Source organism: Pleurodeles waltl, chromosome 4_2, assembly GCF_031143425.1.
Source record: "Pleurodeles waltl isolate 20211129_DDA chromosome 4_2, aPleWal1.hap1.20221129, whole genome shotgun sequence".
Taxonomy (NCBI): Eukaryota; Metazoa; Chordata; class Amphibia; order Caudata; family Salamandridae; genus Pleurodeles; species Pleurodeles waltl.
Window position 1 is genome coordinate 140,341,806 of NC_090443.1, and position 17,783 is coordinate 140,359,588.

The following is a 17,783-nucleotide window of genomic DNA, read 5'->3' on the forward strand; positions in this document are numbered from 1 at the left end:
ACTCACATTGTGCAAAGAGCAGAGGGGCGTTGGACCCTGCGCTCCTTTGTCCTCAGACAGGGCAGGCGGGTCGGGCACCTCCCCACTCACACCTCTAAAAAATGAGGAAGTCTCTATCCTCCTGAATTGTGGCAACCTAGCGAGCAGGTGTGACCAGTTGTTGTAATCAAATGACACCAGGAACAACACCAGTGAAAGATTCACAACCAGAGTTAATGTTTAAAGGGTGCGCCGGCTTCTTTGCTTCCTCTCTGAGCGACTGCTGTCAGCAGCCAATGAGCTGCAGCACGTCCACAGCTTGCACACTAACTCTTCCGGGATTTCCTGCAAGGGTTGTGCTCTGACGGAAGCCTCCGCCGTCCAATAGCCGTCTAGAAAGAGAGCTGGTGTTTCATGTCCTGGGGCGAGGGAGGGCTCAAGCAAAAGATTCCAGGAAATGCTCGTCCACTCAGCAGAACCTATTGACCAAGTCCGGAGGTACATATCTGAAGGTGAGAAATGTTCCCCTACAATAGAATACAGATTTGTGTTTGGTGACAAGTGTCTCTCCCAATAGGATTTAGAATCTTCTTCATTCCTGAGGTTCCTGTCGAGGAAGAATAGCTCAAAGATTCAGCTTGCGGACGGCAGAAAGCTACTTGTAATATGCAGATAGGAGGTTCCAGTACCAGTGACTTAAACCAAGACTGCACTGTTTATGCCGTTTTTTTTATCCAATTACTTGCAATTTTCCCTTTAAACTCTTAAGTACCAATAAGTAAAGAATGTTTGCATTAAAAAGTCCCAACATAAACGGTTTAGTTGGCGAAAGTGTCACAAATGATACTGTCTTCTTGACATCTGCGGGTTGATGCACCCGCTGCAGAGATGTGGGAATAGCCTGCAGGCAAGATATTATTTAAATCACGATATGGCCATGTCAACCTTGTGTTCGTCTTTAGTCGGTAAAAGGTACATCTTTATATAGTGTTCCCTTGTGTGCAGAAGAACACAGTGACACTTTTGGGTGGTAGTAATACTATGTAAGAAAAGCGTGAAAATGCCTGAACCCCCTCATTGCTTCCTGCGTTTCACTTCGCTCTCTGAAGGCTCGTAGGTTAGGGCTGACGTATTACAAAAAGAGCACAACATTATCTTTTTACACTGAAAATGAGTAGATCATTATTTCAATTCTTATAGGACGATGCGGCGTGTCATGTGTCACTAGGATCGCAAGTAGACGAGAGTCTATGAGCGCGTTTTGTCGCTGCCAGCTCGGCAGGGTGTAGTGGGGTGGAAGGTGAGGCGGGTTAGCTGAGGTGCAGTGAAGCTGTTTTGAGCTGTGCGCTAGAGATGGGAGCGACAGAAGGCCTGCTAGACAAGGGTGGACTGACCATATAATGCCACGACGAGGTATTATTTGTGCAAAGTTCGGTATCTGTTATTGCTTTGGTCCTACAGTTTCGAGAGCTGTGTAGTTTGGGTTAGTTTGCCGAGTGGTGTGTATCGGAAACTTGCAGCACTCGGATTCTCATTTTGGGCTTGTTTACTGCACCATTCTTAAGAAGCTCACTGTGCCCCATTGCCCCTGCGTTTCCTAGTGCTATGGTCTGGCCATCATAGAGTTCTGGGCTCCAACTTCATATCTGCCATAAACGTTCATGCTTCTGAAGTTAAAACTGTTATGTTGGGTGTGTTAAGAGGTAGCACCAAGAGCTAATATGATGTTTGGTGTGCCCTAAAGGATACTTTCTGCAAATAGTAAGACAAGAATATTTCAGCCGGGCACGTATAAGTCCCTGTTTTGCACTAGAAGGCAGGGTGATTGTGCGGTATAAGAGAACGGAGAAAGGCGGCAGTCGACACCATAAGCAATTACCCTTTTCAAGGCGGGCAGACTGTAGTAGAGGGTGAGGTACATGACTGGTGCCGCCATAGGTAGATACCAACTGAAAGGCGGCTTTATCGGATATGTTTGAGTCACCAGTAGTTGACTTAGAGTACGGCGTATAGTGGATGTGGGTTGCACCGAAAAAGAACACGGGGCAGTAGAGAAAGCGGTGTTGGTTCCTGTGAAGTTCGCTTCTTAATAATTAAGAACAAAGAAACGTCGAGTTTCAATTTATGTCTTTATTCTCTGTCGCCCCAGCCATCGGTCTCTTCAACCGTCTCAACGCCCGTTTCCCTCGCTTCTCGCGCGTCTCCGATAACCTCGCGCTCTCCCTGATTAACACGGAGATAACGCGCGCTGTTCTCTTTGACACGCAACATCACACATCTCCTTTTTTTATATTTTACAAACAGAAACAGAGTAATATTTTTTGACCTTAAACAAAAATTTGTTCTATACGGAATGAACTAGATTTCCCATAACACAGTGAGAAACTAACCGCCAACTACAACTCATACAACCTTTATCCAAGTACATAGTCTTTAAAACGTTTTGGACTGACTTTCCTTCTACCACTTCTCCTTGTTCCTTCACCTCTATCATTTCCACTTTGAATGTGATTAGGAGATCTTGACAATACTCTCCTTTGGTTCATTATTTCTCTTTCGGTATCGGTACATGATTCTGTCACCTCCTTCATCCGCACAACTCGGTTCAGATTCCAAATCCTGCCATCAGAGGTTTTTATGGCATTCTTGAATACCTTGACCACTGTCAAGGGTCTCGTGAATTTTGATCCGTCCATACACCCTAAGGGAGCCTTTATCTTTACCATCTCACCCACAGCTATATGTACTTTGAGCACCTTCTTCCTAGTATCGAACTCTTGCTTTCTTTTCTCCATGAATCTTAGTTCTCTATTACGCCATGTTGTATCTGTCAAATCAAACTCATTTTTTCTCCATCCCATCCAAGCTGGAGATAATTTGGTGTTGGGTAATCTTCTCTTAAACAATTCAAATGGAGATTTTCCCGTGGTAGAATGTAGTGAAAACCGATAAGCGGTAATCCTTTCCATAAGTTCTGTTCGCCAATTCAAAGTGTTCACTTTTGCCAGCTGAATGCTCTCTTTGATATATTTGTTGAAACGTTCTACTGTACCATTCGTTTCTGGATGATATATAGCTGACCTTTTGTGTATAATGCCACATTCCTTCATAAATTCTCCAAACATCATTGAACAAAATTGCGGACCATTATCAGATAACAATGACTTAGGGAAACCCTCTCTCCTGAAAATCTCTTCCAGAAAACTTATCATACTACAAGAAGAGACATCTCGTACATTTTTAACCTCCACCCACCTGGAATATAAGTCAATCAATACAATCAAGTAAGGAGTAGCATGTTCACCTGATAAGGGACCAACAATATCTATTGCAACTTCATCCCAGGGTTTACTTGGTAAATTCCTACAATGCATTGGTGTATTTCGAGTTTTCAAAATCTTGTCACTCCGTGAACATTGTATGCAATCTCTGACCACACGCTCTGCTTCCAGATCCATACCAGGCCACCAAAAATTTGCTCTTAAATTCCCCTTAGTTTTGACAATACCTAAATGGCCTTCATGAGCTTGATCCATAACCCTCTTCCTCAAAACACTTGGCGGGATCAGCCTAGTACCCCTCAATAACATACCACTTTCCATCGCCAATTCATCTTTTATCAAACCCCACACTTTACCAAGGGAACTAAATTCCCCATCTTCTAACGCCGCACAGATCTCACTCAGTTCAACATCCTTCTCCAGTGCTTCTTTCCACTCCTGCTCAGTTATTACACCATACATAATCTCGCTCACGTTACAGAAAACTTCACAGACATCACTCTCTTGCACCAATAAACCATCTTTCTCACCCTCCACGGCATCCTCCCTCACTAATCTGGATAGACAATCTGCACTCACATTCAATGAGCCTGGTAAATATTCCACCCTAAATTTGAAGTCTTGTAGACCGATAACCCACCTCCTAATCCTTGCAGAAATGCAATTTAACCCTTTACTGCCAAAAACTTCCACCAAAGGTTTGTGGTCTGATAACACCAAAAATTCTGTGCCCCACACAAACTGTCTAAATTTCTTAAGTGCCCAAAAAATAGCCAAGGACTCTCTTTCTACCACAGAGTAATTTTTCTTAGCACTATTCAATGCCTTAGATGCACAGGCAATCATGACTTTCTTTCCTTTATTCTCCTGCATCAAAATAGCCCCTAGCCCTTTCGCACTGGCATCTGTGACTATGACAGTCGGTCTGTCTGGCTTAAATGCCTGTAAACAAGGGGCATTATCCAATTCTTCCTTGATAAGAAAAAATTCATCTTCACATTCGTTGCTCCACCGGAACTCTTTTTTTCTCTTTAACAAGTCTCTCAAATTTACTGTTTTCTCTGATAAGTTTACAATGTATCTCCCATAATATTCTACCATTCCTAAAAATGAACTCACTTCCTCCTTGCTTTGAGGAGTCGTCAACTGTTTTATTGTCTTTACCAACTCCGGTTTAGGCTTTACACCATCACCCGTAATCAAATGTCCCAGATATTCAACCTCAGTTAGACCAAAATGACATTTCTTCCTCTTAAGAGTGAGACCAGCTTGGCTTAAACATCCCAACACCAATCTCACCCGTCTCCAATGCTCTTCTGCTGACTCTGCATAAATCAACACATCATCTTGATAACATTTTACACCACACACTCCCTTTAAAATTCTGTGCATGATGCGTTGAAACACAGAAGCTGCGGAAACCAGCCCAAACGGCATTCTTTTGAACTTGAAAGCACCAAAAGGTGTAATGAACGCAGTGAACTCTTGAGAACTCTCTTCCAATTCTACCTGGTGGTACGCTGAGGTTAGATCCAACGTGGAAAAATACCTCGCTCCCCCAAGCGTGGACACTATTTCCTCAATGTTTGGAAGAGGAAATTTGTCAACTATCACCTCTTTGTTCAAGGCTCTAAGGTCCACACATAACCTGATCTCTCCATTACCCTTCCTTGCCACTACAATGGGCGCCAACCACTCCGTTGCTTCCACCTCCTCAATTATGTCCAAATCCTGTAACTTCTTAAGTTCATTCATAACTGGTTCTTGTACAGCAAGTGGAATTCTCCTCACCTTCGCTATTATAGGAATGGCACCAGTCTTGAGCTTAATTTTATGTTTGTAACCTCTTAAACATCCTAAAACCTCTGAGAAAACCTCTGGAAATTCAGTGACCAAATTATTTTCTTCACTCTCCACACTCTGCACTTGTACTTGGGGTTGTGCATTGGGATCTAATACCACTCCCAACAATCTTTGATGTGCCCAACTTAAGAGATTATCACCCTGACTAGACACATAAATCTTCCCAACCAAATGTCTCCCTTTTAACTCAAGATGTCCCTCAAAATACCCTAACATTTTTATAGGATGTCCCCCATAACCACCAGGATTCACATCCATTTTGCGTAACACACTCTTTCTCCCTGATATGAGATCATAACTCTTCTTTGAAATTATTGTTAAATGTGAACAGGAGTCAAATCTCATCAATAAATCAACATCTTCCACTCTCACTATCTCACTGGGGTGCTCACCACACTCTATCTGAGTTTTCACTTGAAAAATCGCCTCCTGGGATACCTCCTTTACTTCTTTTAACATGTTACTACTGCTACACTTCTTCTTTTTGTTACGACAACATTTATAATAGTGTCCCCTTCTCCCACACCCATTGCATAACACATTTAAAGCTGGGCAATTGCTTGCGTTAGCCTTATGTCCGACTTTCCCACACCGAAAACACTCCCCTTTAAATTTAGAAAACTCATCCTTATTTTTCGCCACTCCAAATTCTCTGGCTTTCACCTCGCAAACCACCTCTTCAACCTTTGCACACTCCCCACTCCCATCTTTATTTCCACTTAGCTCCTTAACACACTTTAACATATGTTCCACCCTTTTTGCTACTATAACCACCTCCTCTAATGGTGGTTCATCTTTTAACCACAGTTCTTCCCTGATTTTGTCGCTACAACACTTCAATACGAATTGGCCCCTAATTCTTTCGTCCACCAATGTACCAAATTTACACGACGCTGCCAGCTTCCTTAAGCTGGTTATGTATTCCTCTACCGACTCATTCTTTCCTTGTTCTCTTTTCCCAAAATAATATCTTTCCATTATTGTACTTACTCTAGGTACATAATGTTTGTCCATCTTTTTTATGCACACCTCATATTCATTCAAATTTCTTGACTCTTCAGCACTTAGGTCTGGTAAATTTTCAAGTACCTCCTGTCCCTCACCTCCTAAACAATGCATTAATAATGCATGCTTCCTCTCTGCACTCAGAGTCGGTCCACACACCCTCGCATAATGTACAAACATCTTCTTCCACTTAGTCCAAGGATATGTGGGTTCTCCTGGACTACTTAGAAAAAACAGAGGGGGTGTTACATTCTGCATTATAATTCTTATTTGTACTACAGTCACAATCTAGAAATGTGCTCCTGTAAATGACGTTCTCCCGCTGCTCCTGAAGTCCCTTCTTCTTGGTTCACACGATCTTACTTCCGGTGTGCCTGTCCCTGCACACTTTGTACGATAGACAAAGTAACTTAGCTCAGGTGTGCCTATCACCGATCCAATAGGCAGTCCAATCACAATGCCATTTTATACTCAAGTTTAGTACTGTGTGAATCCTTTACTCCTGTTTTAATCCTTTACTTGTTCCTCTTTAAACCAATTAACTTCTTGAATCAATCTTGAAATATTCCTCCCCTTTAAACTGTGCTTCAAATTTCCCTTTGAATTGAAAGGCAGAGCTCTGGTGGCAATCCCTTTAAGTACACACTTTCTGACAATCCCTTTAAGGCAGATACAGGAAGCCACGCCTTCTGTCAATCACACAGTTTCTTTATCCAAGTTAAAACAGTCTTACTTGTATCCGGAACCACCGGATTTCAAGGATCATGAAAGGAGAAGCTTCACCGCTAGGTAAATGTGCCTTTTGTTGCAGACATTCTCACTGTTATTATTTGCTCAATCGATGTTCATTAAGTTATCCTTCCAGCACACACTTAAATTGTAGTATGTTTGTCAAATCGATGTTGAGGCGACAGCCATCCTCGTCGCCAATGTGAAGTTCGCTTCTTAATAATTAAGAACAAAGAAACGTCGAGTTTCAATTTATGTCTTTATTCTCTGTCGCCCCAGCCATCGGTCTCTTCAACCGTCTCAACGCCCGTTTCCCTCGCTTCTCGCGCGTCTCCGATAACCTCGCGCTCTCCCTGATTAACACGGAGATAGCGCGCGCTGTTCTCTTTGACACGCAACATCACAGTTCCTGCTTCGACATATTGAGGTCATGGGTAGAGAGCACAGGGCAGAGAGAAGAAGGAATTGGAGGAAGAGATAAAGGGTTGATTGAAAGAAAGCTTGGAAAGATAGTTGAAAGTCAGAAAACAGGAGATAAAGAGACTCACTAGAGAGTTGAGGGGGCAAAGGAGGAGAGTCAAGAGAGATAAAGTGGGAGAGTAAGGCCTTCAAGTGAGAGAGTTAACTGTAGGGGGAGATAAATTAAGAGAAACAGTGCATGAGTAAGAGAAGAGAGTGATGGGAGATGAAAGAGATCGTAGGCCATGGCTTGTGAAAGATGGGAAATGAGAGAAGATGAAGGCTATGGGAAATAGAGTACTTGAGTATCAAGACAAGAAAACCTAAATTAATTGATGGTACCCACTGGGAGAGATGAAGTCTTTCGACAGTAGATGGCGAAGACTAAGAGCGAGTAACAAGGCTTCAGGAAGGAAAAGGGATAGAGGAAGACTAAGTAGGGGAAAAGTTATGAGGAGATAAAATGTCACAGGAGGTAGAAGAAGGATGAGGAAGAAGTCAATTAAATGTATTAGGGTACTTGGAAGAACAGAGGCGGAAAAGAAAGATTTTTTTTTGCCCCACATTTATGTAATTTGTTTGTAGTGGACTTCCCAGGAGCTTGAATCTTCCCAGACAGTCACAGGAACAGACCTCTATCCTAACCCATTTGGAGATGCAGTACTCCTGGATCAGACTATGCAAGGGGATTTTAAATGTCATTAGATGCATAGCAGTACTACGTCATGGGTAGCAACATGCTAATAGCATGTTCCCAAACTTAAATGATAATTTGGTACATCTTCCAAAGATATGTGCTGTCCTTCGTTAAAGTCAGAAATTGGAGAGCTTGACCAAGTATTTATTTGGGACGTTGAGCCGACAAAATGAACTCCCGATTAATTCAGGAGCAGCTGTACTGTGTTTATGATCCCAAAAATTGTTGACCCGCACTGGTCACTAAATCATGCTGGAATGTTATTGTTTAAAATACAATTGTTCATTTTCCACCTGGAAAAAATTTGGGCTTAACAATAATGCCAAGTCCATGTGATACACGTGTAGTTAATTATTTATGATAGGTCAACGTCCCACTGAGACATACAACTTAATTGAGAAGGCTCCAATTGAACATTAATTTGCGTTCTATTTTCAATATGGACTTATGCCCATTGTGAAAATCTAAAATGCAGTTGTGCCGTATTATTATAATAAATATATTTGGGTCAACAGTGGCTTTTCTGTTACAGTGTGGGGACTTTTTTTTCAGGTCCCTGAAGTTTGTTACTTATGAACTATATGCTGTAGTGTGTCCTGATAGACGTAGAGTTACAGTTCCAACAATGTCTTAATGCATGCAGAGATTGTTCTTTTCCATACTGTGGAACATGAAAAGGGGTGTTCCGGTTAGGGGTGTAATAAAATCAAAGCCCTTCGTCTGTGGAGGATGTCATTGGCACTGAGAATGTCTGACTTAAAAGACTCTCTTCAGCTCCAGTACTGTCGTATGTTTTGTAGCTCAGTGACAATCAGAAGGAATGTGGTGGACAGTCTTTTGATTTAACTTACTAACTAACCGATGCTTTTTGAATGTTTTGAAAGATAACAGGTTAAATGAAAATAATTTTTTTTTTTGACAGCATAGCAGGTGGAAAGTGAAGCCAGATTGCTTTCAAAAATAGGTCTGCTCAAACGCAAGGTAGTGTTACACCCACCAAAACTCCAGTTGTCCTGTTTTAGGTTATATTAATTGCATTTCTATAATGGTCCCTATGTGTTTTTTTTTTTTTTTTAGAATCTGGGCTCCGTTCAAAGTGCTGTGGTTTCGGTATTTAGATAGTTGGCTTAAAACATGATGGTCATAGTACATAAAATAGTAATCCCTGCACCTATAAAGGGATTAGATGACTGAACAGTTGTAGTGGATGCTGGGTTGGCTCTGGTGGAGAAATAGTATGGCACAAAAGGAGTATAAGATAATAGAAGTTGAAAATCAAAAGCCAATGGATAGAGAAAGGGCACTGGTTAAGTGAAAGAAAAGACAGTGAGTATTTGTAAGGCGGCATGGGGATAGAGATAGAGAGGGATCAGAAATGCCATAACAACTCCCCACCATGTTCACTCATGAATGACCTATCTTTATCAGATAATGATTTTGCAACACTTCTCAAAAATCACAGCTATGAGAGACACCTTTTCAACACTGTTTACACCCCACCTCCTTCATCATTTACCCCACCTCCTTCATCTTTCCCCCAACTCCACTCAGCAATACTCTTACACTTTGGCATAACATTGTCCTCTGGACTTTTTCCTTTAGTTAATATTGGCCAATCAATTTTTTCCCATCATCTGATCCTGTCAGCCCTCTGACCAATAAACCGCTTGCTCCCACATCCAGAGTTCCAACTGTGTAAATATTCTGTTATGTCAGGCCCAAGGTGTTGCAAATAGGCCAGTGTTCAATTGTTATGGAATTAGTACTGCTAATCTTTCTCGTCTCATTTATCGCCTGGTATCTCAGCTCCCTTTTTTCCTCCACAATTTTTTAACTTTTAATATTCATCTCTTTTTCGCTGTATTTATCCTCTAGCAAAGTACTTTATCCCTTCCCACAACAGAAACTTTACTTTCAAATGTACCCAACTTAATCACCTCTGCCCATGACAATTGCCTTTTGTCTACCCTCTTGCACCTAGATTTAGCTGCTGCATTCAACACTCTAGACCATCTTGCCTTACTATACTGTCTTGGCTCACTAAGAATCACAAAGTATCTCACAAAAAGCTACAGACTACCCTTTCGGAGACTCTTTCAAAGTTTCTCAGTACTCCAAGATATTGACACTTATTCAATTTTCATTGGGCATCCAACAAGCCTTTCCTTGGCTCCACCGCTTATCTCTCTAAACCACTGCTCTTCTTTAGGTTCACATTCCATCTTTATGCTGAGAGCACCCAAATATTCTTCTATTTTTTTACTTCTTCAACCAATGTTCAATTTTGGGTACCTAGCTTTTGCCACAATTCAGCACTAGATGTCTCTACAATCACTCTGGCTAAATTCTTCTAAATTCTAAAATATAGGCTTCCTCATCACTGCCTGTCTGTCTGACCCCCAACTACTTTCTGCTTGACACCCTGAAGTTTGCTCACACTGCCACTGCGTGGGAGTTCTTTTCGGTTAATTTATTAATTTTATAACCAACTTTATTGTTTTATTTGTACAATAACATGTCACAGTGCAGAATAAAACAACTCGCGGTATTACCATACTTCTTATGTCTTGTTGTAGTATAATTTCTCATGTAAGAGTCAACAGTGGCCAGGCCTCATCAAAGCCAATACACAAGATAAACATTTAAATTTACATTTCTGGTCATGCAGCCCCTAACCATTTGGACCAAACCTTATCATGTTTTCTTGGGCTGCCCCTCGCCTGGTACACCGGCTGCTCCATTTGGGCATGCCAATCCATCCCCCTCCTTTGTTTTGTCAGGGAAACAAGAATGCTCATCGCGCATTGTGCAGCAATATCTCTTTTGGCTATGAGCAGTGCCGTGCCCAGTAACGTTAGCCTGTGAACCACCCACTCCCTCCATCACCCCCAAGAGGACCATCAACAGAGAGGGCTCCAGGTCAAGCTCCAACACCATGGAGGGCTCATTCAGGATTTGCGACCAGTAGCGTGTGATGGTGGGGCAAGACCAGACTACATGGAAAAAGTCAGCAGATGAGTGAACACCTATTACATTGTGGGTAAGGTCGTAGCCTTGCCTGGTAGAGCCTGGTGGGGGTTAGATGTGCACTGTGTGGGTAATGTGTTTGTACCAAGCATAATTTGGCAGATATTGTAATAACACAGGGTGCCATCAATGCATCCCTCCTATCGGTCCGTTCCGAGTTTCCCAGCGGGAGCGTAAGGGCTGGAGAGATGGAGAGGCATTCAGTACTAGGGAGCAATAAATTTGTGATTACCAGTGCCCAAGGCCCCCATCATCGTCTTGACCTCCACAGGACTGAATTCAAGTATAGGGGCATCCTTTGGAAATGTGTACCATCAGTGCATGTCTCAGCTGTAGGAATTTGTTAAATTGCGTCTTGGCCAGCACGTATGTCTGCTGGAGCTTTTAAAAGAACATCGTATGAGTTCCCTCCCACATGTTGCCAACGTGAGGCCATTGGCATCCCAGCTAGAGAATCCTTCTAGGGCCGCTACTTCATTCAGTCGAGTACCCTGCCATAAGGGAGTGTGCTGGGTGATCTGGCTCCACCATCCCATATGTTTTTAGAATGAGCGCCACCGGCCAAGGACCTGGTCCGTTACCTCAGGAATGGCCTTGGGGATGGGACTACCGAACAACATATCCATGATATGTGAGAATCCCATCTTTGAGAGCTCCAGGTAGTATGCCGATGAAAATTTTAATGTTTCATAACCAACTCATCCACAACAGCATGATAACAAATTTTTAACATAGACTGGATCCACACACTCATCCATTTCTACGCAGATAAAACGCTAAAGTCTTTATAATTTGGTAAGCCGTACTACTGTAATGGTTTACTAATCAGCCTCCCCAATATTCAATTGCCTATTGTTCGACCTGGCTCCTTTGCATTGCTTCCCCACAATTGTTTTGCCTTCAGACCTCCTGATTTTGATGACTTTGTTTTTGTTGGCTGTAGGATTCTGCACACTTTACCACTGCTGACCAGTGCTAAAGTGCTTGTGCTTGCTTCCTAAAACATGGTAACATTGGCATATAGCTAACTGGCATAGTTAATTTGCTTATAGGTCCGTAATAAACTGCACTGCATGTGCCCAGGGCTTGTAAATTAAATGCAACTAGTGGCTCTGTAGCACCAAATGTGCCACTCACTTAAGTAGCCTTTAAACATGTCTCAGACCTGCCATTGCAAAGCCTGTTGATGCAGTTCAACCTGTCATTTCCACCTGGCAAAGTAAACATTTTGCCAGGCCCAAACCATCCTTTTTATTTCTTATGTCACCCCTAAGGTAGGCCTTAGACCCCACCAAGGAAAGGGTGCAGTATATTTAAAAAGATGAACATGTACTTTAACACTTTACATGTCTTGGTGGTGAAAAAACTATTTAAATTAGTTTCTCACCACTGTGAGGCCTATCTTGCCCATAGACTAACATTGAAATTACCCTTTTACACTTTCTAAGTCCCATTTCCAAATGGGAAGAGAGAAACTCTTCAGGTTTGGTGTCTCTGGAATCACAATTTAAATCCTAACTTATGAAGATGTTGGATTTTAAATTGCAATTCTGAAAATGCCACTTGTAGAAAGTTGGCATTTTTCTTGCCTGGGCATAGTTGGCAGTTGGGTTTGTGTATCCCCCTAGACAGCTACACACAATGGGAATTTAGATGTGAGTTGATGGGCCATTCTGTGCAGCATCGGAGAGCGGAGCTGGACACAGCCTCACTTAATGAATAGGCTGTGTCCAGTCCCCACACAAAGGTCTGCATAACCCCTATATTTAGTCTGGAGCCAGGGCAGGACATCCTGTGCACTTCAAAGGCATGTCTTTGAATTCTCCCCCACCCCACCACTAGGTATAACAACTGGACCTCAGACAGCACCACTTTAGACACTTCTGGACTTGTGGATATTCTGCCAGTAAGATGGACTGCAGTTCTCCTGTAGGACTGCCACTTTGCTGGACTGCACTCTGCTGAACTCCTGCTTTGCCATGCTGACCTGCAGCCCTCTTGCCTGGGAGTAAGAAGGTCTGAACCTGCATCTCTCCAACCCAGAATGACTCTAAGGGTTAGTTGGCTGAGCTCCTTATCAGAGTCTCAGGGACACAAAAGACTTCCAACCACCCTGCTACTGCAGAGGGACTTTGCCCTTTGTGAGTCTACCCTGCCAAGTTGTGCCACTGCAGTCCGGGACCTTTTGTAACTGGACTTAAGGTGCTTACCAGCGGAACCAACACCCCTTCTTTGCTGAGCGGTGCATCCCCAAACCCAGCCGATGCATCTCCTTGGCTGAGGGACACATCCTTGAGCAGAACCGATGTATAGTTGCTGTTGCGTGGATTGGATCTGGCGCAGGTGACCCGCATTGTCCTCTTAGTCCTCGGAACTGACGCACTACCGAAGGCACGGCACATCGCCAGTCTAGGTCCCTGTATCCCTCGTGGACAGTAGCTCAAAGCCGTCCTCTACATTGCAGCCTCAGTGCTCCCCGGAACTGATGCATCACTTCAGCTGCACTCTGCAACCACAACATACGGACTTAGCATCGCAAACTCTGTTGATGGGAAACGTACCTCGCACCGCAGCCTTGCTTTATCTCTGAACCGACGCATCAATTTGAATGCATGACACATGTTTGCCTTGGATCCTTATAATGCTCCACAACCAGGATATAGGGTACTTTGTTGAGTGTACCTAACTGGGTCCCTTTAGCTGTTCGGCACTCTTTTGCTGTCGGCCTGAACTTTTGCTTTGTCCCAGTCAGGGGTGAGCAGATATCTCTAATTGGCTATACTACCATTTATTCTTTAAAAATTCATAACTCAGGTACTACTGATTAGATTTTTGTCATTTTGATGTAGTTTTATTTATTAAATTAGGTTCCAATTTTCTAACCTGGTATGGGGTCCTTTTGTGTGGTGTTTTCATTGTTTTACTGTTCAAAGTGAAGTTAAGCCTAACTGCTCTGAGCCTAGCTACCAAAAGGGTGAGCACAGGTCAATTTGGGGTTTGCTTGTGCCTTACTCTGATGAGCACTGTGGTTGCTGCTTAATCAGGGCTCACACCTCAGTCAACCAACAACCCGGTTTCTCAAACCCACTCAAAAAGTTCCTAAATTATGGCACTACATCTCTGTGCATGCTCTGCAGGTGTACTCCTGTATCTAAAAATTGCCCTTAGGTTGCCTGATCCTCCACCAGAAGCATGGCCATATTTTAGCTACTGACCTTTTTAATTCAAAGTGTCGAACGGCATGGCCAGCAACCACTTCTGACATCCTATCCATCTATACGCTAACCCGGAATATAATATCCTTTGCTTCTCGGTCATTCCCAAACCACTGTGTGCTGCCTCAACGTACCAGCGAACCCACCTACTAGACCATTTTCCCTGGAAGTCTTGCACACCAGTCATTAGAGCTACTGCTATTCTCAAGAATAAAAAATAATCAACTCTCAAATGTCATCTGTTGCAAATATTGAAACAAGAATGTTTACTGCCCCACTGCTGTAAACATGTATAGTTCATGCCTCTTGTTACTTTAGCTTTAGAAACGATACATTTTGATTTGTGTCTGATTTCACCATTGTATCCTTACATCCAATAGCACAATTGTTCTCAGCTTGGTTAAATGGTCAGAGGCATGTATATTCGAGGTGGGCCAGGTCATGCTGCCCCAAATTTGTTATCTGCAGTTCCCAGACAGTTGTAATGTCGATTTAAAGGGGAAAAACATACAACTTCTTTTGTGTATCCAGGGCCCCACTAAACCCCACACACTTAGCAGAGTTAAGTTATCTCCAGGCTGATCTTGAAGATTTGCCCATGCAGTGAAATAGGTTTAGGTCTGCATTTTCTTTCCAGGCATGGCTGCACTTAGATTCATTCAGACATAGACAGGGGTACAAAACTACAATGGAGTCTCATCAGGGCAGCGTAGGGGCTGCTGCAAGACGTGGCAAATCCGAATGCCTTAACCCAATGAAAGTAATTACCTTTTTATGCTAAATGCAATGTATGTTGCCAAAGGATACAATTCATACTGTATGGAGTGTCTATGTACATCTCTTGTATGCACACATGTGGTTTAAAGTTGTGAAAGACTGCATGGATTTTTATAAAGGGCTAGCAGACACCTCTCTACGGTACATATGAAAAGGCTCCTATCCTGTCAAACAGTCAGCTCTTACTACCCCTTGCTCTCCCCATATACTAGGGATTGGAAGGTAGCACCTTCCACTTTGTATGGTGACAGCATAGATCGGGTGTACTTCTCCCACCAGTCCAAAGAGTCTAGTACTGTACTAGTTGTAGCAGGCCCCAAAGATCTGGACACTTTAGGTCAATGGGCCAAAAAATACATGTCAAGAAGACATCTACAACTCTTGTGTATGTGGTGGGTGAGTCTGTGTACTACCTTTTAGACCATCCTTTTCACAGTCCACTCAATGAGAATGTCTATAAATTAAATTATTTTACAACTAATTTCCTACGAGGTGACTAATCTTCATGGGGTGAACGCTCTGAAAACCACCTGGCTAGGCATGCCCTTCTACAAATCAAGAGTATGTGACCACTTTCACCTGCATTCAAGAATGTAGGTCTTATGCTCTTTGGGTAGCCAAGGCAAACGGTCAAAAAAATAGGTTTCCAGATCAAGGCAAAGGTTTCTAACAAGTGGGTTAAGAGACTAACCTTTCAAAAAGAGGTTTCAAAACATTAAGGGCCTGATTACCGCCTTGGAAGACGGGATTACTACTTCACAAACTTGACAGATAGCACATCCGCTGTATTACACGTTCCATAGGATATAATGGACCTTTTAAGGAATAATCCCCTCCACGAAGCTCATAATCAAGACCTTAGTTCTTTATGTTGATGTTGAATAGGGGCTTAGATCTTTTGAGGAGTGACTTCTTAAGCAGGGCCAGCTTGTGCACGGTGTGACTTCTTTTCCATGTCCACTGTCTCCAAAGTGGCTTTGAAGGTCATGCACTGCTCTACCCAATTTATCATCCCAAGTAGCGCACACTCCATCAACTTCAGTTAGGTAACACATGGATCTTGACTAGTCATTTCTAATAATGGTCCAAAAAAGCCAGCTCCACACCAGTTGTTTAAAGATTCATGAGGTTACTTTACACTGATGTGGTCTAGATTGGAATCATTTACATTGGTATTACTTATTCTGAAATTCCTGGAATGGATCTGGCAATCTTGGACCCATGTTGGACTCTGTAGAGCTCATCCGTTTAGGAAGTGTCCAAGGTTTCCTTAGCTCACTTTTCATTAAAATTATGCCTTCAGGTCTAGAAAGAAAGAAATATTATTTTGTTTATTTCTCTTTTTTTTAGGTTAGGTTAAGAATTTTTTAACATTTTGAAACATTTGCCTTCAGCTATTGTGGGACCCCGTATTGGGCCCTCAAGCCCAATAAAATCCTTTAAACTGTATTTAAAATGTTGTATTAATATTTGTGAGAAAATACGTTTGCCATTTTGGAGCTGCCTGCAGAATTTCTTTTACATAATTTAGGGGTGGTGACAGTAAACTAATTTGAAGATACCTTAAAATGCTCGGATAGAAGACTGTTGTGAACATTGCAGTTAATTCAGGTAGGGAGATTCCAGCGTGCTCTGATAGTCCTCTCTAGTCTCTTTTTCCTAAGAATACAACGGTTAAGAGGATTTATCCTAGGATGGTGTCAGGTTTATCCAAATCCAATCTATGGCCCTTCCATTGCTCTTCATTAAGCGTTGTGCTTTCCGTTGAGAAACAATGATGCGTTTTTAATCTGCGGTGGGGATTGGTACTTAGTCAGGAAAGGACTATACTACGTACAATGTCACAAAAGTTTATGGCCCCACACTGACTTAATTGCATGTAAATATATTTTGCATTTATTTCAGCTGTGAGCCTGTTTTCGTCTTGTACATTGTGGAATGAGTATGCAGGGTAACTTCATCAATTACAGGGGACAGAATGTGTCGGTTTGAAACATGAAACCTTGTTGGCTCAAGACAATATCTTTCTGGTTTGAATTAAAATTCTGTTTACTCACCAACAACAAGCAAATTGAGGGCCGGCTTAATGTGTATTGTGGCTACTTCAAAGTGATGGCTCTTGCCTCGTTTTACTTGCCTCGCTTTACTTGCCTCGCTTGCCACACCCAACAGCAGAGTTAGTAAATAGGCGAAGGGAGTGGAGTACGTGTCTGTGCAGCTATAATGTTGACAGGGCACTTGATTAGGATTGTATTGAAACATAGAAAGGATATGAATTACATTTACGATGTTAGTGCGGGAAAGGAATGTTAAAAACTGATATTGTTTGCTGATTCCAGTATTACAATGTCCATTTGCACCTCCATTTCAGTGGACTGAGGCAGTGGCTCTGGTTGTTGGCTGGCAGAGGAGACTTGTACCATCCTACATGTACGAATTTCACTGTCAATCAGTGGCCTTTACTATTGGCGACAAGGACGCTGGAGACCAAGGTGGTCTCTTTCTTCTAGAAGTATGCTTGGTTCAGACACTCAGATATTTTGCTTTGCTCCCCAAATTATTTTCCAGGTGTTGTAGGATTTTGCATGCTTGCTCCTAACATTGGTGCTACTGATCACAAGGTATCTGTAGGTCATGGTACTAGAAAAATGCAATTCTGTGGCTGCTGCATTTCATGATCCGCCACTGCTGGCTCATCAGCAGAATTGAACAGAACTGGAGTGTATGCACCTCCATACACTTTGCAAAATG

At 42.5% G+C, this 17,783-nt stretch overlaps 1 protein-coding gene across 1 annotated transcript in view; it reads left to right on the plus strand.

Moving 5' to 3' along the window:
- The first annotated feature begins 362 nt into the window (after nucleotides 1–362).
- PRR13 (proline rich 13) overlaps nucleotides 363–17,783 on the plus strand; it is a 93,494-nt gene continuing 76,073 nt past the window's right edge. Inside the window, exon 1 of the mRNA XM_069230965.1 lies at nucleotides 363–491. The gene's annotated coding sequence lies outside the window, so the exon portion shown is untranslated. The remainder of the gene's footprint in view (nucleotides 492–17,783) is intronic.